The sequence below is a fragment of the Labrus bergylta genome, chromosome 13, assembly GCF_963930695.1.
Source record: "Labrus bergylta chromosome 13, fLabBer1.1, whole genome shotgun sequence".
Lineage (NCBI taxonomy): Eukaryota > Metazoa > Chordata > Actinopteri > Labriformes > Labridae > Labrus > Labrus bergylta.
This window is the reverse complement of record NC_089207.1, coordinates 17,094,732-17,118,632: the sequence shown is the minus strand read 5'-3', so window position 1 is coordinate 17,118,632 and position 23,901 is coordinate 17,094,732. Positions and strand designations below refer to the sequence as shown.

The following is a 23,901-nucleotide window of genomic DNA, read 5'->3' as shown; positions in this document are numbered from 1 at the left end:
TATATATATATATATATATATATATATATATATATATATATATATATATATATATATATATATATAATATTTTGAAGTTGCATTTGTTGGTAAAGTAAAAATCTTAATCATAATATCACATTAAGCTATAGGGAGGTGGTTGGCCAAAAAATATGTAACCATGTTATGAAACCATAAATAACATCTGCAAGATTATTATCTATAAAGTTACAGGCCAAATGACATGTAAGTGCTTTTCCTTTAGATTAAAACATTAATGTATTCAGTTTTTAGGGTAATAAAGGCAATAATTTACTTATTTCCTGTCATGCAATTTGAGCTTTCTCTTCTTCAATTTGCTCCCAGGAGTACATAATGAAATAAATAAATAATTCAAATGTTTATAATCAGAATTGTTCTGAACAGGATTCAGGGATGTAAACAGAATTTCAAACATATCTTAACAGTCAGTCGATCTTCACACATTTTTAGACAAATGAGCAATGTGCTCAGTGATGCAGAATATTTAGTGTATTAGTAAAGACATGTTTGGTTCTAAAGGTAAAAAAAAGAGCAAAGGTAATCTAGGTCCAAACTATAAACTATATCCAGCCACACTCTACAGTATGTATGCAAGTATTTGAAGTTCCTTTTAGGATTAAGTGTAGGATTAAAATATGCAAATCTCTTCCAGCCTTTGATCGTTTTATCACACTTATAATAAACGTGTATCATACGTCATGAGCAATAGACAGAAAGAGAGCAAGAGAGAGTGCATGACCTCATATCATCTACACACACACACACACACAATAGCAGAGCCACTAATCTTATACTCAGAAGCGGGGGTGGCGATCAGATCTTGCTTTTAGCTTCAGCGCTGCACTGGGTGGGGGGGGGGGGGGGGGGGGGGGGGGGTTGGGGGGGGGGGTGGAGGTCCCCAGAGGTGAAACCGTATTAACACGCAGCATGAAAGTCAATGAAAAGACCCCAGTGCGCTCCAGCCCCCCCCCCAACACTATCAATGTTTAATAATATCTAAAAAGGCTAATACTCCTCCCCCCTTCTGCTTTTATCCTCTCATTAAATATCCTCACACAATATCATCCCCTCCTCTGATTAGGGTGCTGACCCCGACCACTGAAGGACTCAACCCCACTCTCTCCCTCTCTATCTCTCGCTCTCTCTCGCTCTCTCTCTCTTTTGCTCTCTCTCGCTCTCTCACTTTTCCTCATGCTCTCTCTCGCTCTCGCTCTCTCTCTTTCGCTCTCTCTCGCTCTCTCACTCTCCCTCACGCTAGCTCTATCGCTCTCTCTCTTTCACTCGCTCTCTTTCTCTCTCTCTCTCTCTCTCTCTCGCACTAACACAGAGACACCTACACAAAGGGAGGACCATCTAATGATATATAATGATATATATATATAAATAAACATGAAATAGTTCTTGTAATTATTAACACAAGAGTGTTTTAAAAGCAAAACTATGTCTTTGGAAGTGGAAGGGTTTTGTAAATCACTGAAACTTGTTTAGTTGGAACTACAGGTCAAGAGGTAGGATCATCTTATTTTTTATTCCATAGTTATAAAAACTAGTTTGTGGCTGCTGACAGAAGAAAAATCGGCACTAAATCACGACCTCATCACAGAATAACGTCCAAGAAAATGAGCTGAGATGGAGCATTAAAAAGGAGCTCTTGTGTTTTTTTTGACTGCATAACCCCCTGTTAAGAAATACTACTGTATCAATAATATGACTTTTGTATTTTGTCTGTGAACATTTCTGAGTCAGGGATCATTCTCTGTGATTGTGTCGATATTTTCTCTTTCTTCTTGTGTGTAATAATGAAAACACACCAAACTACAACACAATGACGCTGACGGTTAAAAATCACAGATGTACTCTCTCACACATGCAAACACAGCAAAATAACAACAAATGCACCAGTGAGTGTGCAGGCGCACGGCCTGTTCTCAAGGACACACACACACACACACACACACACACACACACACACACACACACACACACACACACACACACACACACACACACACACACACACACACACACACACTAAGAGGAGAGTACAAGCATGCAGAAAGTCAGAGGAAATGCTTATGCCTCCAAACACACTCAGGAGGGGCTGCACAGCACTTAAGTGGTCACTTTCACACACAAAGGCCAATCACAGGAGCTTAGCTTGCCCCATCGAGCTTTTTAGCAAATGCTGCCGTGCGGAAATTGCTTGTTTAGTTAACCCTGTCTGCTTCTGACAGAAATGTACTTCCATCACTCAAGTGTGTGTTGTGGCAAACGCTCTGCTTTGAAGTCATTTAGAGGGAGACCACTCATTGTGTGTAAGATGACTCGGCCTTGTCATGGGTGAGGGGGGGGATTAGTAACGCCACGTTTATTGGAGAGGGTGCATCAGCTCTCTTGACTGCTGCGTTTCAGGGATTTTTGCTTCAGAGGAGTTTTTTTTTTTTTTTTGTCGGATACTGCACACTGACACTTTAAAAAAACAAAAACTTCAGCGTCAAGAAAACTCTACAACTATAAGCCATTATAATAAAAATGCAGTTTAAGTTATTTAGTAAATGTCCCCTGAGTTGATTATTCAGGCATGTCGTGTTTTATTTTCAACAAAGTTATAGTTTTGGTGTCTGTAATTTTAAGAGATTGAGCAGCCTTGAAGTGCTTTTGGAAAGTGATGTTATTTTAAAGATCCTTGAATGCACGTTTCAGCAAGTTGAGTTGGGCCCATCCAACGGTCCGCACAGCATTACACTACTTTAAACCATTTTGTAACTCTGTTTCATGGTTCAGTTAGAATGGCTATTGATGGGGCGCTGATGGCCTGATGGTTGGGTCGGAGGCTGTGGTCCTCCAAGTGGACGGCCCAAGTTCAGTCCGATCTGCGGCTCCTTTCCAGCATATCAAGCCCCACTCTCTGTCCTTTATTTCTTGCTCTGTCCACTGTTCTGCCAAACCCCCAAAATACATCTTAAAAAAGGAGTCCTATTGATGGGGTAATTTCTCCGATCTCCACAAACTATTTCTTTCTCCCTGCAATAAAAAAAGGAATGTGCTCAAATTGAACCACCAAGATCAGTCGGCTAAGTAAGAACAGTAAAACATCATATGTTTTAATGTTTTCAAACATGAGCTGTGGTTTCTGAGCCTTCTTGCTTGTATTTGTTTCCTAAAATAGAATTTCTGACTTGTGAAAGCTCCACTTTAATTATAAAACATTTCCCATCAGCTTCAGTAAATACATGGAGCATACAGTACAATGCCCTCTGTCTTTCTCCCTGATCAATACTGCTATCACCTACTCAAAAGTGATGAACGTTCTTGAATTCTTCCAATGTGTGGCAGTTTTTATTTTATCACTTCAGGTGAGAGAAAAATTACCATCATGCTTTGCAGTTGCTTTCAGTTCCTATACTGTATTGTTTATATGTGTAGTATTTTCAATCACTCAGTGGCATGAAGCTTCTCGTAAATTATGATCTTTAACATTTCTGAATTCAGGCTACGCTCTATTTTGAAAAGTGAGCGAGTATTGCAAACAGTCGGGGATCACCGAAAGCTTGTGTGTGTGTGTGTGTGTGTGTGTGTGTGTGTGTGTGTGTGTGTGTGTGTGAAATTGAACAGAGGAGTGTTTGTATATCAGCTGTTACAAGTCATCAGCCACTCATTGTTTTGGATTCATATTGAAAGTGACCACAAAGCCCCCTGGTTCTAGATCTCCCATCCTGACCATGACTGCTCCCTTGGTTACAGGGTGCTGCTCTGCTGCACACACACACACACACACACACACACACACACACACACACACACGTCTGTGTGGATGGATGGCCTTGTTTGCATACTTCATTTTATAGATATCCCTTCTTTGACCCCTCTGCATTGTGTGTGTATTATGTGCCCTGTGTGGTGCGTGCACGTGTGCAAGGCCACCTTTTTTGCCGGTGTGTATTGCACGCCTGCATGAGTTGCAGGGAAGGGGCAAAAAGCAATCGACGAGGCTTCAACTGCAGATGGAATTGCCAGTTGTATATCTTGACGCTGGACATATTTATGCCCAGAGAGGCTCTCCTTTCTGCCTGCTCATCAGAGTGAATGTCGGGTGTGTGTGTGTGTGTGTGTGTGTGTGTGTGTGTGTGTGTGTGTGTGTGCGCGCGTGTGTGCATGCAGGGTCTGCTGGTGCTGTGTGTGCATGCAGGGTCTGTGCATGCAGGGTCTGCTGGTGCTGTGTGTGCATGCAGGTTGAAAAGACAAGGCCATGTGCATGTGAGCCTTTTCTCTTTGCATGTGGTGTCATGTTTTGGCTTATTACCAGTGTTTGTAGATATACTGTGCAAATACCTTAGAAAGGAGAAACTATAAGACACAATATAACATTTAAACTGCTTTCTCATCATACACACAAGTATCTTTATACCAAAGCATGGCCCACACAATATTTCAAATCTAAATCAACAGCTTGACTTCAGTACAATATGCCTTTCCACCTTATCTTTTTTAACTCTAATGAAGATATTTTAGAAAAAAACGTACATAAAATTACGTCACAGACGAATGCAGAGGACAAACACAACTCTTCAAATTAATCACATCTTCTTACTCATTCTATTCAAGAAGTTACTTCACATTCAAACAGACTTTGTGGCGATGCACCATAGTGACCGATAATTTAATTCTTCATCCCATTTTCTGTTAATTTGTCACAAAAGTGACTTACCTTTTCCAGAGAAGATCTAGTGAAGTCGGTCTTGTCGTGAAAACTGCAAAATAAAGAGAAAAAAACAACATTTGTATCATTAATGCTTTAATGCTTTAGTTCCATACAATTAAACAATAAAAAACATCATTTTAACACATCATGAAATTATGTTATTATATAAGAAAGGCAAAACTGAAGACCACAACAAAACAACATCACTTTTAAAACAGCTTTTTTGCTAAAAAAAACAACCAAGCTTATATAAGAGTGACAACAGGAATGATGAAAGCTGTGAGTGATCAATAAAAGCCTGTTTGTGTGTTTTTTAAGATCACAAAGATTTTGAAGACTGTTTCCTTGACAAACAGAAATCCACCTTGAGTGCTTAACCTCGACTGTAGTACAAATAAAGGGTCCTAACATGAGGCTCTTATATTGTAAAAAGGTTCATATGTCATATGATCAAATGTCACAAGTCTTATAAAAAAGTCAGCATTGTAGGTCGGGAATAATCTTCTACTGGTTTTATAAGTTAAGAAGACAGTTTTACATTTATAGGTAGTGTGTGCAGGCGTGTACAGGAATAAAGTGATGTCATGTTTATCACAGTGTTTCATACTTCAGCTGTATCTACAGCGTTGATGCTCAATATGCAAATAAGACTTGAATGTTTACTGAATGAATAAGAAGAAGAGGAGAGATGAATATATGATCAAACTGAAGCCTGTCAGGATCTTTTTATGGGCCGTCAGATCAATCCTGTTTCACTGTTTATTCACATCAGGTTATCCTTTGTGACGTCTGTGTGCGTGAGCAGTGAGGCACAGATAATATTATTTTGTATTATTCTGACATGCTGACACATCTGGGATACGTTTTATCTCATCAGGTTTTAAGACAATTGCGCCTGTTTTTTTTTTTGCAGTTTGATTGTTTTTCAGTCTGCCTCTAAAATTGTAAAGAATGATGATTAAATATATTCGGCTTTAGACTTCATCATCCCACCTTTCAGCTTCACGTGTCTGCTTAACCCTGATTTGTAATGTGGGTGCAGTATCCCCCTCCAACAGTTGGGGGTCACCAGCAGCTTACTGATTTCGGCACGGAGGATTTTGTGTGATCAGCTGTGACAAGCAACTCCTTCAATAAATAAAGTTCCACAACCAATTTATTCCAAGATCGACATCCTATCACGGCCCGCTAAATCAATTTTATGAGCATTTCTCAGATTTACAGTCTCTAGTCTGTTTCTAACTGCATGATATGCAACCTGCAAGCATCATTCTCATTTTGGGAAGACATTTTTTAAGGGGAATTTGTTGGGTTTTCTTTTTATGGTGTTGTGGTGTTCATTCATCTCCTAAATTCTCTGTCTCATTCATACAAGAAATGCATTGATGTTTCTCGTCACACCGAAGAACAATTTAATATGAATCATGCAAGAATTTTTATTTTTTTTGTAGTCTAAGGCACACATTTATGTAGTTCATGAAAATGATCTAATTACAGTTGAACTTATTCCTCATTGTAATATGAGAAACATAACGTACTGCCTGCAGAAGTGAATATGAGCCTCATTAATCCTGCAGACGTCTTCAGAATGAACAGGAAATGACTTCATCGCTCTACTAACGTGCAACACAGGATTCACATCTCGCTTTCATATATTTATTTCATTTAAGGAAAGTACAGTTCTATAATGTGCTTTATTAAGCCGTCTACACTTCTCTATAAATACACAGTCAGCCAAATGAGTTTTATGCATCGTGAGACATGCCGCCGTCTGTGCACACGAACTGCACAGCTGCCTTTCCCCTTAGTCGGACAATTTTTCTGCAGATGAAAAGCGCCAGTTTTAATAAATCTGATAAATTACCAGAAGTAAACTGTTGACCAGTCAATTTTCCTGACAAGCTGTATTACCTGATTTTCCCTCTTTTGGGAAGACGTACTGCAAATGGAGTCTGATTGCTCCCCAAGGTGCAGAGTTAGATTTAATGATGTTGAACTAACTCCGCTCTCTTCTTCCTCTACTGACTTTGCCCATGTGAGGACAGTGGGTTGCTTTGTTTTATTTGCCTTCCCCTTTTCTGTTACTCTAACATGTGTAAGCACAAAAGAGCTATTGTTCGAGAACCACAGGGCTATGATTACAGAGTCCAACACTAGCTGGGCTAACAGTTAGGGAATGATCTTTATGGCTTACAATCCCTGAAAAAGCAGCTTTCTTGTATTCCCTCATCATGGTTGGATGCATTAAGCATCATTATGTCCTGCAAAGACGAGGGGAATCTCCTTAATGTCATGTTTTTTTCGAAACCATGACAAACACCCCCATGACTTGTGAAGTTTAATTGATCCAAAAGTCTGTTAAGCTCGGTTGGAGTTGGCATCGCATGTGCTGAGACTGTAGTCCTCACTGCAACAACCCGGGGATCCCAGCCCTTCTCTGTCTGCATGAAATCATCACTCTCTCCTCCCTGCATGTCCTGTCTGTCTCTCTTACTCACAATCAAATAAAGACAAAATAGCCAAAAATAAAGAAATAGAACCTAACCACTACCCTTCCCCAATCCAAACCCACTGGAATGTATCAGCTGGTAGAAAACATTTGATGACGATCATAGAAGCACAATTTAGCAACTAAACATAACAATTCAAAAGTTTTTTGATAAGTCTGATTTTTAAATAGGCTGTCATCAGAGTTATGAACATGGATTGATTGTGATGGGGCTTGTCAGGGACCTCTAGTGGACAAACTGTAAAAATATCTCCTTCTTAAAGCTGTCTTTGACTTGTTTTGTTTTTTTAGATGTTGCTCACCAAAACATAGTGGAGCCTTGCGGTCTAATAATATGCATAATGCAGTTAATTACCCAAAAACATTTGCGAATAACATTTTAAAATCCTGCAGTGTGCATAGGTGGACCATGATTTTTAGTGTGTGGTCTGCTTCCTCTGTGTCTTTATTGGTGCTATGGGACATTTTTTAATCAATTACTAGGAACAGCACAAAGGATGGGAATTGCACTACTTCACATAAATACATTGCTCCTTTGTGTTACTATGGATCAGAAACTCCACAGGGTCTCTTCAACACTTACATTTACACAGATATTAGAGCTGTTTTCATCAATAAGCCTCTATATATACTGTATATACTGCAGGTATGGCTGTCTCTTTTGTGTGTGTTACAGTAAGTAAAAGTCCTCAATTTAAGACAGTCTGATATTTGAGGACACGTTAAACCACTTTAACTGTAAAATACTTGAAGTTCCCCGTTCAGGATCTTATTATTTGATTGTTGGCCGAAAAATGCAAAGCAGTAGAGTTATCCAAGAATAGAGGCACAACCCCGAAAATTGTCTTATAGCCCCCTGTGGCTTTCTGACCCTGCGGTGGAGAACCTAATAGCTCAATGTTAGATAAAATATGATAAAAGATTGTTTGATCTCACCACATTAATGAGGTCAGTGGCTAAGAAGACCTTTCAACAGCACTGCATGGTGCTCTGATGTAAATGTAATGAATGGAAATACACATCAAAGGTAAATCCCCCAAACCTGCATGCTTTGTATAGCCCCATTTAAACTGTTCAGATTCAGAAATATGCTTCTATATATATATATACCACTTAGTTGTAAGAGCCAATCATGAATGATGTATAGGCTTATAATGTATGGTGAAAGTGTGTGTGATTTATCTTGTGTGTGTGTGTGTGTCAGGGGAGGCCTAACATCCTGCATTAAGCAGCGTTTGACGTCTTCACACCTTAACACGACGACACTGAAACTCTTTGATGTTTCAGAGTCTTTACCCATAATCCCCACAGAGGGGGGAAAAAAATGAAGAACCTCCCACATTTTGCTGCATTTTTGTCTATTCTCTGCACACGACTATATGTTTATGACATGCAGAGTACAGAGATACTTACACAATGCTTTTTGTAATATCCATGCATTTATGTGTACATTTCAAATGGTTCCCTCTCTCCCTGCAGAAAGGAGTTACAAGATTTGCACACGACAACAGCAACAAGCTCATGGGTGGTGAACGATTGCGGGGGGGGGGGGGGGTTATCATGATGTCACACGGCCCTCCCTCTCACAGAGCGACAAAAGCGAATTAGCCGATGGATCAAGTTCTATCAAATCTGTGTGTGCAGATCACACCACGCTGGTTAAATAATCTGCTTCCTCTTTAGATTTTGCCTGCAGGGAAAACAGACTGTGCCTCTGCTCTGGAAAATCTTTGCAACATGTCAAAAAAAAATCATGGAAACATTTTGCAGCTATTGGCGTCTAATTAGCATCAGAAAATCTATTAACAGAAGTTGTAGCTGTTCCATTTTTCTTTTGACTTTTTATTGAACAACATCTTTCCAGTTGTTTCAATTGTTGTTTCCATTGACCAGGGCTGATCTCAACAGATGGTGTATCTCAGATATAGACCCCAAAATGTCATGTAATGTCATCAGGTGACTAAACATCACAGAGAAGGAGATAAGAAGACGAGGAAAGGGCGTGCACGCATAGAAGCAAAGTCTCGAAGGCAGGAGAGCAGGTCTGGTATGTGAGCAGTTGCACTGACACAGTTTCAGTATTCCATTAAATGAATAATAGAGGAAGAAGGATGGGTTAAAAGCATTTCCCTTTCCCTAATGTGAAAAGAAACATCGACAGGGGGAAAAAGGGAGTGTCCAACGAGGCTCAGCTGTAAGGTGAGGAATCTTTGACAGTTTAAAGTTAATGCACACTTTTTGCATTGTTTTAAATGTTACTCTTATAGTACATGATGGAATTCTTAAGTGGGTCCCCTGCGGGGGTCTCTGAAATTTTTAGTGATTAATGAATTAGGTTGTACATATGGGGAGGTGGAAAAGTGCAGTGAGGGCTAATGGGATTTTAAGCTCTCCATTTTCAGACCTGCCCTATTTCATTACGGCTGCTCTCTCACGTCAAACCCACAACCTAAGACTCTGAGCACCACCAGCGGCAGCGACCCGGGGAAGTGTTTTCTCAAGCTCCTGAAGCGCTCGCCTCCTTTTCTACATCTGCTTAAGCACACCCGGCTGAGTTCTCGCTGACTTAGCAGCCCCTCCTGCAGATGCTTCGGGAACGGCACAATAAAAAAATAAAAAATAAAAGTACAAAAATAAAAAAATAAAGACGACATTCAGGAAAAAGTGTGTCAGGGAAACAGGAAGCACAGCTGTACCTTCTCTCTCCTCTAAGATAGGAGGGCAGAATAAGAAATAAGATGCAGATGAGAGAGACTAAACATGGAGGAATATAAAAAGATGGACTTATAACTTCACAGCATGGTCAACAGCCTACCAACCTTACAGAGAATAAGAAACAGGGAAATATAAATCTATATCTTAATTTAGTTAGCTGCTGCATTCCTGCTATAAGCCTCTTTCTGCAGTAGCTTAAATACATTTTCTTACGACTTGAATTTTTGTCTTAAACACTCCTCAGTAATCATATTGCATTGATGGTTTTATGTCTAATCCAAGTGAAGTGAATTTTAAAGTCTGTTTGGTTCTCTTTTGGTTGCACTCCTGAGATGACACTACGTTATAATGCATCTAGAAAACCTCGTCCCTGGGTGGGTTTGGCTCCCTCTCTCTTCCCCCACGTGTTGGCAGGATTAATGGTTGATGAAGGAGGGGTTTGCTCGACCAACCATGTATGAAACATGTTGGAGCCACTGAGCGAAACATAAACAAGCTGAAGGAAGCGTTGTCCAGTACATATGAACACACACTGTAGCTGAGGAAAAAACGAATCAAGAGGGAGTTTGACTACACTCTCTTTAGGAAGTCATTACTCCACAATTTACTGTAACCACATAGGGTGTATTGGATTTTTGCAGTGTTAAGATTCAGAATGTCCCATATTATAATTTAAATTTAACATGGATTAGAACACTACAAAATCAGGACAGTGAATTGGGTGTCTTCTACTATTTTCATTTAAGCCATACTGCGCCTTTTTCCTCAGTACACCACAGTGGCTGCATGTTTGTGAAATATTTGAGGATTTCAAACAAAAGCTTCATTTTTAAAGATGCTGGTTTTAGCTCAGCAGTTACAGCATGCGTCCCATGTGCAGAGGTCCTGCGGCCAGTCCTGGTTCGAATCCGACCCTTGGCTTTTGCTGCATGCTTCCCCCACACTCTCCTCCTACTGCAGTATCTTCACTCTGAGCTGTCCTATCAGGAAAGGCATTACCCAAAAATAATAACCATAATAATAATAAGAAAATTATTTAAAAAAAACGAATTTTACAGATTTCCAAAACTCCGGAAAAATGAAAGGCAGAAGAGGGGGATTTTTCTGCACTCTTCCATTGTACATGAACATAATGTCAGCTGAATCTCTAGGTAAGCTTCTGCTGTGTCTGTTCCTCCCTCAGCCTCCAGCTGGGACCAATCTGTCGGTCAGGTGTGGCTCAGTGGTGGCAGTCAAGGCCTCACCAACCAGCTGAGAGACCGGCTTACAACACGGTGTAACACCTGATACAGATACAGCCTATATTGCCATTGTGGCATTTCTCTGTCACGTCTTGACATTTAACTGGAATGACAAACGTTCTTGAAAAGCTGAGTTAACAGGAGCAGCCTTTATCATTGCTGTAAATGAATATGGGCAGTAGAGTGGAAACTGTAATGCCAACACACACACTTGTAACGCTGAACAGGAACCGACTCGACATGCTGAAAACTTACTTTAATGGTCCCTAAACACAAAACACATGATCTAAGTTTTGCTGTAATGACAAAACAGCACAATGCTTTGACCCCCTTCTGGAGGACATCAGACAACCACTAATGCATTAAACCCCACTGGTGGGACTCTCCCTGTGGTCTGCAGAGTAGGACAACACACAGCCGGGTTATTGCTAACCAGCGTCATACAAGAAGTTGCGAGCGAGGACCCTGCACTGTGTGGATTATGTCTAAATAAAGCTGCAGCAGTGTATGAATCACTGTGTCACTGATCCCCTCTGCTTCCCAGACAACAGGTTTGCCTTCTGCAAGCTGTCACTGGCTTTCCACTCTTTCAAATGAAGAATAAAAGAGAGAGCGAGAGAAATGGAGCCTGTGTGAGGGAGGGAGGGGAGTTGACGTTCATCACTCGAGTGCCGTGGCTTAGCCTAAGAGGCTTGAATAATCAGTATGTTAAGCTGTCAGGGTGTGCGCTCGCACCTACCACGCGCTTACAAACTCCTGGGTGCTTTTTAATCAAGCAAAAACGCTGAGAGGCAGCGGCGAGTGCCAAGAGCCCGAGCTAAGAGATGAGCTTTAGAATATCTGTTACACTTTCTCCTGACATCACCAGACGTGAATTTTCACTGTAAGCTGCAGACATGTCTGTTTTTTTCCCCCCTCTTTGAAGAGGACACAGTGAATTTTCTGCAGGCTTTTACTTAATGTGAATCATCACATTCAGAGTAACTGCTGCATAGTTCTACAAATAGATTCCATTTATTGTGAATGAAGCTGTAATCTACATTGTTTTGGTGAAATACAGCCTACTGTGCATTTTTCATGACCCACTGCACTACATTTGAGACCCGTCTGTCAGCAGCAGCTGCCAGCACTGCTGAACTGTCACAGAGTCTGATTTTGATTATGAACATTGATTTATAACTTGTCAGCTTTTTTTTACAGCATTGGTGTGGCAATGTTTTTGGCTTTTTATGTTTCTCCATTGACAGATTATTACCTGACTCACCCAAAGACAACAGATTAGTAACAAGTACTATTTATTGCTTTCAGAGGATGATTTAAAAGGTCCCACTGATGGTGCATTCTTGAGCAAAGTTCATTTATAAGCTAATCTTTCATTAAGAGTAATTTGAAAAGTGAAGTGGCAGCTGATTGTTGGCATTTAAATTTGTCTGATGTGCCAAAATCTCATTGGTGTATTAGAAATCAGCTGTCACATATACACATACATTTTTATCATGTGTCCTTTGTACATCTTAATCTATACCATCTTCACCTGGACCAGTATCTGGTCCAAAAAGTCCTTTTATTGGTATTGCTAATATCATTTTTTCACTCTATGCAGATGTGGGCGGTAAACCAGTATCAATGCATTACGCTCTGACACAACATGGATTTTTTGGTTATAGTGCACACATGAGGCAACATCGATTGCTCAACCTACCTGCCATAATGATAGGTAAATAAAAGCAGTGTTCAATAGTGATTAGTGACAGACAACAACCCCGATCATCTGCAAGTTTCACTCTGACACTTAGAGCAGAGTCAGCGGTCTCACACACTCATTGATCAAATGGCTCCGCCTCCTCCTCGTATCAGAGCGGGTGTCAGTGCTTACAAAACACCACTCAGGTAAAATCGTTTAATCCCAAGTTTAAGTGGGTTAGCTCACTTGCAGCATGTGTATGGGCTGTAACATAGGCTACTGTAAGTGCTGGAATGGCTTTACGCTGTGTCACTTGTGCCCAGCACAGTATAGATTTGTGTCTCTACTACAACGAATCTACCTGTTGAACGTGTGTCTCGACTGATGTCTCGCTTGTCCTTGGTACTTGGTGATAAAAAAGCAGACTGTGGCTGTGAGTCGTGCTCAAAAGAGCGGCTGTAAATGCTGTTACGCAGTATGGAGTTTTTGAAAATCTCCTCTTGAAGCTTGGCTAAAGGTAAACTGATTTGATGAGACAGAACTCTGCATAAGAGAAAGGAAACTTCAGATTTTGTTACCCTACTTGTTTGCAGTGTGTCCTGCATCTTGACACTACAGGTCTACAGCTTCATGTAGATTTGGGTGAAGGGAATGAGTGTTTCAGATCAGTGAATCAAGGCCCATGAAGATAATTTGGAGTGAGAAATGCAAACAAACAACTCATCCTTTTAATCCAAGAAGCAAAACATCAAGGGCTAAAAACACCTTACATACTTTCTTATATACATATTCTGTATTAGAGGTAGCTGCATCAAGTAAACTTTCTGATTTGTAAGCAGAAGTTTTGAGAAAGCTGTGGGAATATAATGCTTCATCGTAGTAACATCTTTAATATCTGAGGTCCTAGATCCTCCCGGTTTTCTTTCTAATGACAAGTCAAACTAGGTTTGCTCAAGTGCAACTTTCTCATTGGACGAATAGGTTTCAAGAGGCGAGGAAGTAGTCACCCTATGTAACCTCTGGTTTTTGTTTTGTTTTTGATCATGGTGTGTCCGGGGTTCAAGTCTGTCTTCATGGAGGTGCTTGTTTGATGCCTCTCAAAGTTTGAGTTTCAGTAGTTTCTGTTGTGGTTTGTCTGATAACATTTCTGGGCGGTTTGTCTGACAGTTTGAGACGAACCAACAGTCCCAAAGATTCAGCTGAAAGGTTGACTTATTGGTCAACTGTGTAGAGTCAAGAAGGAGCTAATGAAGCCAGCTTCTGTACATCTTACTTTTTCCGTCTTAACCAACTCTTTCTTTTTCTTTTAAAAAGCAATCCAGTGCAAGAGTGTGTCTAAAAACAGGTGCCATTATTCAAATGTAATTAATTATTTAAATGTAAATTTGATATATCCACCCTCTCCATAAGGGCTAGCATTAACCTTTGTTGTCCTATTCAGCCCAGACATATATTGTATTAAGATACTGATTGGGTTGATTCACTTTTAAAACTAGATTATGAGGAACTCAGTTGTTGACTCAGGCTCAAAACACTCCCATTCATAATTCAGCCCAGATTATAAAAGCAATGCTTCGAGAAAAGTGGTAATTAGAGGATGAATGATTAATTACTTACAGTGTTAATAATGAAACACCAGCATGATACTATAGAGGTCAAACATGCAGAGATATGAAGCATATGTGGGGGTTTTAAGTGTTATTTTGCCTGCAGGATGGTGACACAGATTTGCCAAAAAATAGTTGCCGACAGGACTGAATCTCTGCAGAGAGGGGTTGGAGTGGTCCAACATTTTGAGTCTGCAGGTGGGTGCAGGATTAAAAAAAAAAACAATCCAGCTCAGACCTTTAAATAATTAATTACATCACATGTTGCAGACTTAGCCAAAGTGTGCAGATGCCTTTTCATCATAAAACTGGATCAACATCGACTGTGAACAACAATGACTGGTTTCCAGTTTACTGTCTAATCAAAGTGTTTTTTGATTGATTTAATTAATTAATATTTGGAAAATTGGCTGACAAATGAATGATCCCTCAGACAGTATACAACCTATAGCTCTAAAAATTATGCAACTTTTGCTTACATACATACATGCAAACAGCAATCTTAGCACAAGATATGAACAGTGAAGAAGCAATAAACGCCTGCAGACTGAAGACTATAGCTGTTTTTTTTGTCTCTTTTTGATCAATTTCAGCAGGATAATGCAAAACATGAAGCTGACAAGTCTAATAATCCATAACTAGCACTACGCTGCATTTAAAATATGTCAAACTTCTATCTGATTCTTGTGACTCACATTTGAACCGCCTCTCTTGGTCTCCAGAATGGTTTCTGCTGTTGCACATTTCCTGTTCTGTTAACCCAGAAAGGAAATACTCTGCACAAAAGTCAAGTGGTCATGAATAGAAAAAAGATTAGGCAATCATTTGGACTTGTTGCTGAACTTTTCACCTCTCCACCTCACTATCCTCACTATCACAATGTGGAAAAAGATCCAATATGTTAATGCTTCAACAGTTCCATAAATGAGAACATTTGAACTCTAATCTCATAAAAAGCAGCCACACCACCAGTCTAATTCTTCCACAAACACCCTTCCATGAGTATGTGCATGCTTCTTTTATCACTAGAGCTCTCTTAACTCGGAGCCAACAATAACATTTTCTTGTCACTTCACCACACAGCTGGTTCTCTAACCCCCCCTGTATTAGCGGGTATAAAAATAGCACTAACACAGGGGGCAGAGGGGCTGCCTATTTATGACCACACTGCACCACCCAGAGTGATGCTAGGAAAGCAGCAGGGAATGTTAAAGCTCTGTTGCTGCTCTCCACCTTTCCCTTCTTAACCAGCCTCTCTCTACTCCCCCCCCCCCCCTTCCTCTATCCTCTGCTGATTGATCCCATAACCCTCAGCTAGCTTGAATTACATCAGCCAGTGGCTTTGCATAAGAGACAAAAAGGCCCTCAGGTTTCACATATCATAATTCTCCCCAATAGCTTCAGATTTCAAAAGGTGCTGTGTTCAATTCCAGCCTCGGGCGATGCCTCAAATCCCCCACAACCCCTATATTCTGTTCTGAATTATGACTCAGAATAGATTGTTTTATTTAAGTTTAAAGCCCAGAACAGTGACGGAGAAATGCTCACCAATCGAGTGAGAGTGAATAAGGGCGTTAAAGATAAAAAACACAGAGGGGTCACAGGAGAGAGAGATGAAGTGTTTGAATAGTTTTCTGTGTCAGCAGCTGTGATTACATGCATACTTTCTTATTAGGCATAATGAAGATTTGACATGTGATATGTCTATGATCTTGCATGGCCTGACAAATCAAATTGGAAATGCTATGTCACATGTGCAAAAGCAATGAATACATTAAGCATTTTTGTATTCACAAAATATCATTTTCAGCAGCAACTAGTAAATGGCATTTACAGTAGTTTTACTATTTGAGTACTCTCTTTACTTTGTGAACGATACTTGATTCCTTGCAGATTACGTATTTTTTGTTTGGTTAAAAATATGTTGCATGTGGACCTCCTGGATCCAGCCTGCTATGTTTTCTGCTGTGTGCATCTCATCAGTTCTGTGAGTCTGTAAGACAGCAGTCCTCAAATCCCAGTTCTGAATGAAATAAGTGATTTGTAGTTCTTAGCTCTGCGTTCACACTGATGATGAGGCTGCGCTTCCGTCTGTCATGTTTTGCTCAGAGCTTCAAACGTGTTTCACACATGTTGTTTTTTTTGTTCACATGAGCCCCAACTTTCCAAACGTGAGCCCTTCCACCACGTGGGGGGAAGAAAGATAAGTTCGCCTCAGGACTGCTGTAAGTAAAAGTTTGTAGCAAGAGAACGATTCAAAGAGAACTACTGACATTTTGTCTTGGACCATTGGCACACACAACCAGCGGCCCTCAAACTTCAAGTAGATTAAAACTGCATCAGCACTAGAGCTCGGTATGTAGGGCAGCACCAGAAGAAGAAAGCGTAGCCAAGTAATTTATTCAACAAACATTTAGAGTAACATATGTTGCCAGCAATATACTATATGTCCCCACTCAGATCATACGAGCAGCTGGGCTTGACATATTTAAAGTCAAAGAGGATAAATGAATTATGAAAGAAAGCAGCCGAAAAGAAATCTGGTTAAGTTCTTATCAGAGCTTTATTTTCCTATGTATGTATAACTTGTTGAACAAACTCAGTGACTGTGATTTAGGTACTCTTAAGGCAACTTTCCTGAACAAACAGCTTATTATATATGTGTCATCGTTAAAGATGATCAAGTCAGCTGACTTTAGCACTGACCTCTGTCTGCTTCGCTGTTTTTCTCTGCTACAGGTGCTCCAAACAATAAGGCTAACTATGTGTACGTACATGATGGCTGCCTCCAATTCCCTTGCCACATATACTTTGCACTTGCTAAAAAAAATTAATGAAACGTGGACAGAGGCTGAGGGGATGTGACAGAATCAACACAGCAGCAAAGACAACAAGCTGCTAGACCTGCATTTATATTTGTTCAGTTTATTATACATGTCTGATTAGAATATTTAGACATTATGAAACACTACAAAAGAGGCATTTGGAAGGACCTTTTCTGTTTTCGATAATTGCTGTAACTACGACATCTACGGACGCTTCCTGCTGAAAGTCGTCGCATAACAGGGTCACTCATTAAACCGAAACACCAGGACTATAACAGCCTTCATGAGTATCAACATGTCTGATGTTTACGTCCTGCACATCAGGTAGTTGTATGTGAGTATATGTCTGGTCCTACTGGTGCAATTAGAAACTGGTTTGCAGTTTGTATTTCTGAAATGTGTAGACGATGTAGTGATATCATTTCTAGAATATCTAAAGTTTTTTTTTTTCTTGCCTAATCTGTACTGGAACAAAGTCTGCATATTGGCGTTTATTGGAAAGCTTGCACCCCAATAGCACTATATGTAAGAAAGGTCAATATGAGCAGATCAATAACTCTGGCTCCAGTAACAGTTTGTCAAAAATAGCAGGCATCGAGCTCCAATAGTAAAATAGAGTCATGTCAAAAAGGTCACATCTGGTCAGGGTTGTTTTAAGAGATTTCATAATCTGGTTTGCCAAGTCAAGAGAAAATAAAGATGACAGACTAATGTAATGTTAGCTTGATTTAAGATGATTACATTTCCTAAAAGCTATAGAGACATATACGTTATAGCTGTTATGTGACTGATGATATGATTTATTGGAGGAGCCCGGGATGAAGGGATCCTGTGACCCTGAACAGAGGGGAGGGGGGGGGGTCTTGTTGAGGGTCTGAATTCAGCCTTGACCGCAGGCACTGAACCCTTCATAATTGATTTTTTCTTTACACAAGCTTAGCAGCCTTTACATGATGTGCCTCTAGTCAGGTGGTCAACATAATCAAACAGCAAAATCACATTCATGTGTTACAAACCAGACTGACCAATGAAGAGGAGAATAATGACTGCATTACAAGAAACCTGCACGCTGGGCAGCTTGTTCAAAAACATTCAACTACTGAGTCCATAAGCAGGAGATGAGATGTCATCTGAAGGTATTTGATATTCAATTTACAAAGTACACGTGAAGGACATTTTAGATGAACTGAATCTGAAAACTGTTCCTGCTCCTGGTACAAAACAAAATGAAGATTAGATCTGATAAAAATGTTCTAATAAAATATATAAATAATTCAGACACATAAGTGTGTGACTCATCGGCAAACTGAACTTGCAAATGAAACTTTTTAAGTCCAAAAAAAAAAAAGTGAAATGGATTTACTTTCAACTTTGAATGTCATTTTCAGAAGCTGTGTTCATAATAAATCAAAACAACGACAACAAGCATCATTAACCTTATTAATCTCTACAAAAAGATCAGAATTAATAATAAAATATGTGTTTACTAAAAAAACAAGTCATAGAGTTCTGTTTTGTTCTGCGGTGATACTTTTGGGGGAAAAACATTTGGGGCTACAAGTGGCTGAAGATAATTTATGACCACATTTGGGTCGTAATGATGTTTCCTTCTGACTCATTCTGCAGCACCATTGTCTCTAGCTTTAATCCTGTCATAACTTAATAATTGAGTTTTATCAAATGTGACAAATGAGTACAATAAATGTATTCCAAATGTTTGATTTGGTTCCTCTTTTAAGAAGATAAGAGACCAGAGCGGGTACTAGACCAGCGATCATTTCTCTCCAGCCTTATGTCTGCATCCGTTCTTTCCCTCCATGTCTCTGTGTGAGCTGCTAAGACGGCAGCCAGTCAGTGTCCATGGCCTTCTTCACTCTGAGCCAGTCCCTACCCCGACAACTCGGTGTGCCCCGAGCCAGGCCAGCGGGAGATCCGGAACGGCTCGAAGGGGCCAAAGCACAAAGGGGCCAGCTGCTTGCAGAGCGTTGGCTTTACATGGAAGGAAGCCTGGCTGAATGTACTGGATGCATGTGATCCATTTTTTTTTTACAGTGCGGTTGTTCCCGAATGGAAATTTAGCGGCAGAGACAGGAAGGCGTTGCAAATGAATTCAGAGCAATAAAATGTATGTTACTAAGAATTCATTTTTTAAGTGACTGTGGGAGAAAGTAGCCCATTCATAACTGATGAATCGTAAGTCATCTTCAGATTTTACACCTCTTTTCTCAATGAAGTATGACTAAAACAAAAGCCTGTCCGCTCACATTTCACATACTGCCACTTCAATGCTTCACTTGTCGTCCTCACTCAGATGACATCACACCTCCACAACACCTTAGCGCACCTAAACTGACGCGTGTGTCAGCGTGATGACAAAGTATAAAACTGCCCTGACATGGCGAGCCACACTCATTGTCTGCATTAATTGCGCACAGCTCAACTTAAGCTCACAGCAGCGAGTAGGAGTGTGCAACCACGTCGCAGAGGCTCATAAATATCTCATCGTACAAGGGATTTTACGTATGCATTCTTATGAGAGCTTACCCTGAAAGAGTTGATGTGCTGTAAGTGCATTAAATATGTCTGCTGCATGGGAGCAGCTCGGCCAGAAAATGTCTCTGCATGGAGAGCTAATTCAGGTTTTTAACCCCCGTGCTTCTGTAGCTCCATCACTGTGTTTTAGATCTGTTAGCCTGTGACCTAACCTTTGTGCATTATGATTATTACAGAAGATATGTTGCGACTTCAACGTGCCACAAACCTGATTGATTTCAAGATTTTCTGAATATGTTTGAAAAAATAGGAGACAACTTTTCCTCTTTGACGATACATCATCCTGTCATTCATCCAAATGTACAACTTAATTCAGAAAATGCACAAGACTGCTTGATGCAAGTCAGCCTGCCAAGTATGCTGTTATTGATCACACACATTTTTCAACATCACTTATGTTTTTGTTTAATGAGAAACGCGCTGTAATGAGAAACTTTTTTTTTGTTGGCCTCCTATCGCAGGCTCTCTGTGATGATGCATGTTATTTGTAGTCTGGGTTAAATATGAGCAGGGTGAGCTGTTTTGATTTTGGATTTAATCCAGTTGAGCATCTGAGAGGAGCAGGCGCAGACGCACGCTTAACATGTTCCTTCAGGAAGTAGAGACAGCCAATTTACATTTCCTTAATAAACCAAACAACCTGACACCTGAATGATTCAATATGCGAATGCTGCCAAAAACATCATAAATCCGCCTTCCAATGACATGTTTATGTTTAAAAAACATCATAAATATGCAAAATGACAAGGCTGTTTGGAATTACATTTTGAAGCGTCAAAGGATGTCGTTCTGTCCCTAAGTTATTCCTCACAGATTCTCAAGGCGGTCCTTTTGGGAAGCCTCCATTCCCATGAGGCTTTGCGTCACAGATTTTTTTGTTTTTTTTCTAAATTAGAAAGTCATTGTTGGAGAAAGAAAGGTCAAATGAACTGATAGAGAAGCTTGAAAGTCACAGCCAGGAAAACTTAATAACGTTGTAAACATGCAAATTAAGATGACTATGATGAGAAAGGAAACTTGACATGTGATTGGAGGAGAATTAACTTTTGCTGGGATTATCTGAAGAATTTAAAATAACAGAACATGCTTATAGCTTTGCAGGTTTTAATATGGAGTTGTTTAAAAGATTATATGATATTATATATCAGATTGAAAAAAAAAAACACCTGCATTAAGACAATTGCCTCTTAAGAACTCTCCAAAGATTCAGAACAGCATGATTAGCAGATCAGCAGAAGCATTTCCTCAGTTGTTGATGTTGTAAGGTCCAATTTTCAGAAATGATAGAGTGGCTTTAAAAACTCCTGTCTGCCAGTATTGATGTCTAAAGCACTTTAGCAGTATCTCTGTCTCCCTCACAAACACACACACACTCCACTTCCCCTTCCTGGTAAAGTACAGGATGTGCGGATGGAGAACTAAGCAGTTTTTCTTTCTCCTCGGCTGTTGCCAGGAATGCTTTATGGGCCATGTTAATATTGGAGTTCTCCTCCTGGAACGATTGCTTGATTCAATCAAGCGACTCACTGCCTTGTAAAGTCATTACACTTTGTGCAATGTCATGCGTTCTGGAGCCAGTGGACGGTTCTCTGTTCTGTCCCGGCATTAGGAAAGTAGCCTAGCGATAGCACGTGTGTTTGGTACGTCAGCGTCTATAAATAGCCATTACCAACTAACATAAACACTCTAAAAGAAATCAATTAGAGATGCTTTTTTTTTCCACGACCAAAACACAGCATGTTGTCCTTGTCAACTTGTGCTCCAAGCACAATTGAAAACAAAAGATTTGACTCACTTTCTAACTGAATTTTGCACGTTGAAAGCCGGAGGGTATGCAAAAGACACGAGGAGATGAAGATGAAAAGATTGCGGGGACCGAGAGGGAGGGAGGGAGGGAAGTTGTTATCGGAGCAGAATATCAGAGGAAGAAGGAAAACTAGAGTGACCTCACTGATATCATCTCCTGCAACTGTGTCACTTTTCCGAGAGGGACAGAAGTGCTGCAGGGGAAACTTGAAATATACATGCATGGAGGACGGAGAGGCCGGAGACAAGTAAGTGTTAGAAAACAAAACAAGAGAAGAAGAGGAGAGAAGAGGACAGAGTAGGAAGTACTTTTTAAAGCCTGAAAAGAAGTCCGGTCTTACCTGCTCAGAGGTGGGACGGAGAAGTGAGGAGAGTCAAAGGGTCCCGGGGTGGTCTGGGTGGTGGTAGGGGGTCTCGGTCTTGGCTTGAAGCAGGGCTGGAGGGTGGTCCAGGAGAGGGGAAGAAGGATGGAGTGACAGGGAGCAGGGAGACGGGGAGGCTAAAGGGGGGAGAAGAAACGCTGCTGGTCTCTCCCTCCCTTACTCTCTCTCTCTTTATCTCTTTTCTCCCTCCAACATACACACTCACACACACACGCACAGGCTCGGAGGCAGACACCAAAACCCCGAGTCACTCAGATAATAGGCAGAGAAAGAGTCTTTACATTTACACGCTCTGCCACAGGGGGAGGATGGGGAGGAGATCTCCTCCCACTCTCCTCTAGGCGACCAATGGGAGACGGCTCAGGGGTGTCCAGGCAGCCAATGGAAGCGGAGGCAGCCGGTGCCTTGCCCCAGCCAATAAGTGCAATCGCTCATATCCAGTTGGAATAATTACAATATGGAAGGAGTCATGAAAAGCTTCCCCCCTCTTGAAGGACAGCGTGAGCGTTCTCTGCAGCCAGACTGTGTGATTTAGAGCTGCTACAGACATTAGAGTGATTAGATTGTGGGCCACTTAACCCGGCACTGTATCCCTGCACGCTGCACGCTGCACGCTGCACGCTGCCCCTGCAGACCTGCCAGAAACCAGAGAAGAAGAGGCTTCAGCCAGGAGTCACTCATGAACACATGGTGACACATGGCACATTTGCAGTAATGCTGAAACTAAAGATTATTTTCATTATCAACTAATCGGTTAATCTTTTAGTCTCTAAAATGTCTAAGAGTCATTCAGAGATTCCAATATAACGTCTTCAAATAGTTTCCTTTGCCCAAAACAGAACGACTCTTCAGTTTCTGGATCAGTGTTTAGTCTTGATAATATGTCGGAGTGTGGGGTCTTTTACCTGCTCTTTACTGAAGTGTCTAGAAATAACATTTGTTATTAACTGGCAAGTACATATAAAGATTGATTGATTGATTTCTGATATTCAAGATAATAACAAATACTCACATATGGAAAGCTGTAACCAAAAGCTGTGACGTTTAATTTTCTTTCAGTCAAGTCATCAGTTCATTGATTAATTGTTGCAGCTCTAATTTGCAGGCTCTCGCTCACAAACAAATCATTGATGTCCTTTTCCTCTTACAGTACTCCAACGTACAGCCAGGCCAGAAAGAACAATTAGTGTCTTCAGTGATTACTCTGTTGGTTAATTTACGGCTGAAATATTTCTGTATTTTTGTCTGTAAAATAGTCAAGCAATTGTGAAAAAGCACATTTGCAGGAGCTCAAATTTGATACTTCCATTTGTATGACATACAAATACCCAAATAATCTCCCTCGCCTGTTATTGATGGCAAGTAGAAATATTGAACACTAGAAGCCTGAACCAGCAAATATTTAAAAATTCTGTGTAGAGAATTTAGTGAAGATGTATTGTATTCATATAGATCACTTATCTTCCCAGATTCTTACATAAAATCAATCTGACTCTGCAACATTAAAATACCTTTGCTAAAAAACTCAGCGACAGCAGTGTTTATTATTTTCTTTCTTGATTAATCTGCCTATTATCTTTTGAATTAATAAATCTCTTAGCCTAAAAAATGTCATACCTAATCATGCCTGAGAGCAAAGTGACACCTTCAATTTGATTTTCTTCTCCAACCCCAAAACGTCTTAACACTTCTAAATGACTTTTAAATGACAAGAACACACACACACACACACACACACACACACACACACACACACACACACACACACACACACACACACACAAAGATCTCTCATTAACAACACTGTTTTCAGAACACGATTAAAGTATGACATTTCAGCAGGCCTTGATGTTGA

At 40.4% G+C, this 23,901-nt stretch overlaps 1 protein-coding gene across 4 annotated transcripts in view; it reads right to left on the bottom strand.

Moving 5' to 3' along the window:
- Positions 1 to 22,332, bottom strand: part of pcbp3 (poly(rC) binding protein 3) — a 67,594-nt gene extending 45,262 nt beyond the window's left edge. For 2 of the 4 annotated variants that reach the window (XM_065962320.1, XM_065962323.1), the window contains exons 1-2: positions 22,005 to 22,329; positions 4,730 to 4,772 (exon numbers count right to left, since the gene is read on the bottom strand). The gene's annotated coding sequence lies outside the window, so the exon portion shown is untranslated. Of the gene's footprint in view, positions 1 to 4,729; positions 4,773 to 22,004 lie in introns of all 4 variants that reach the window. The other 2 variants (XM_065962321.1, XM_065962322.1) reach the window with 2 other exon arrangements.
- Positions 22,333 to 23,901: the final 1,569 nt, after the last annotated feature.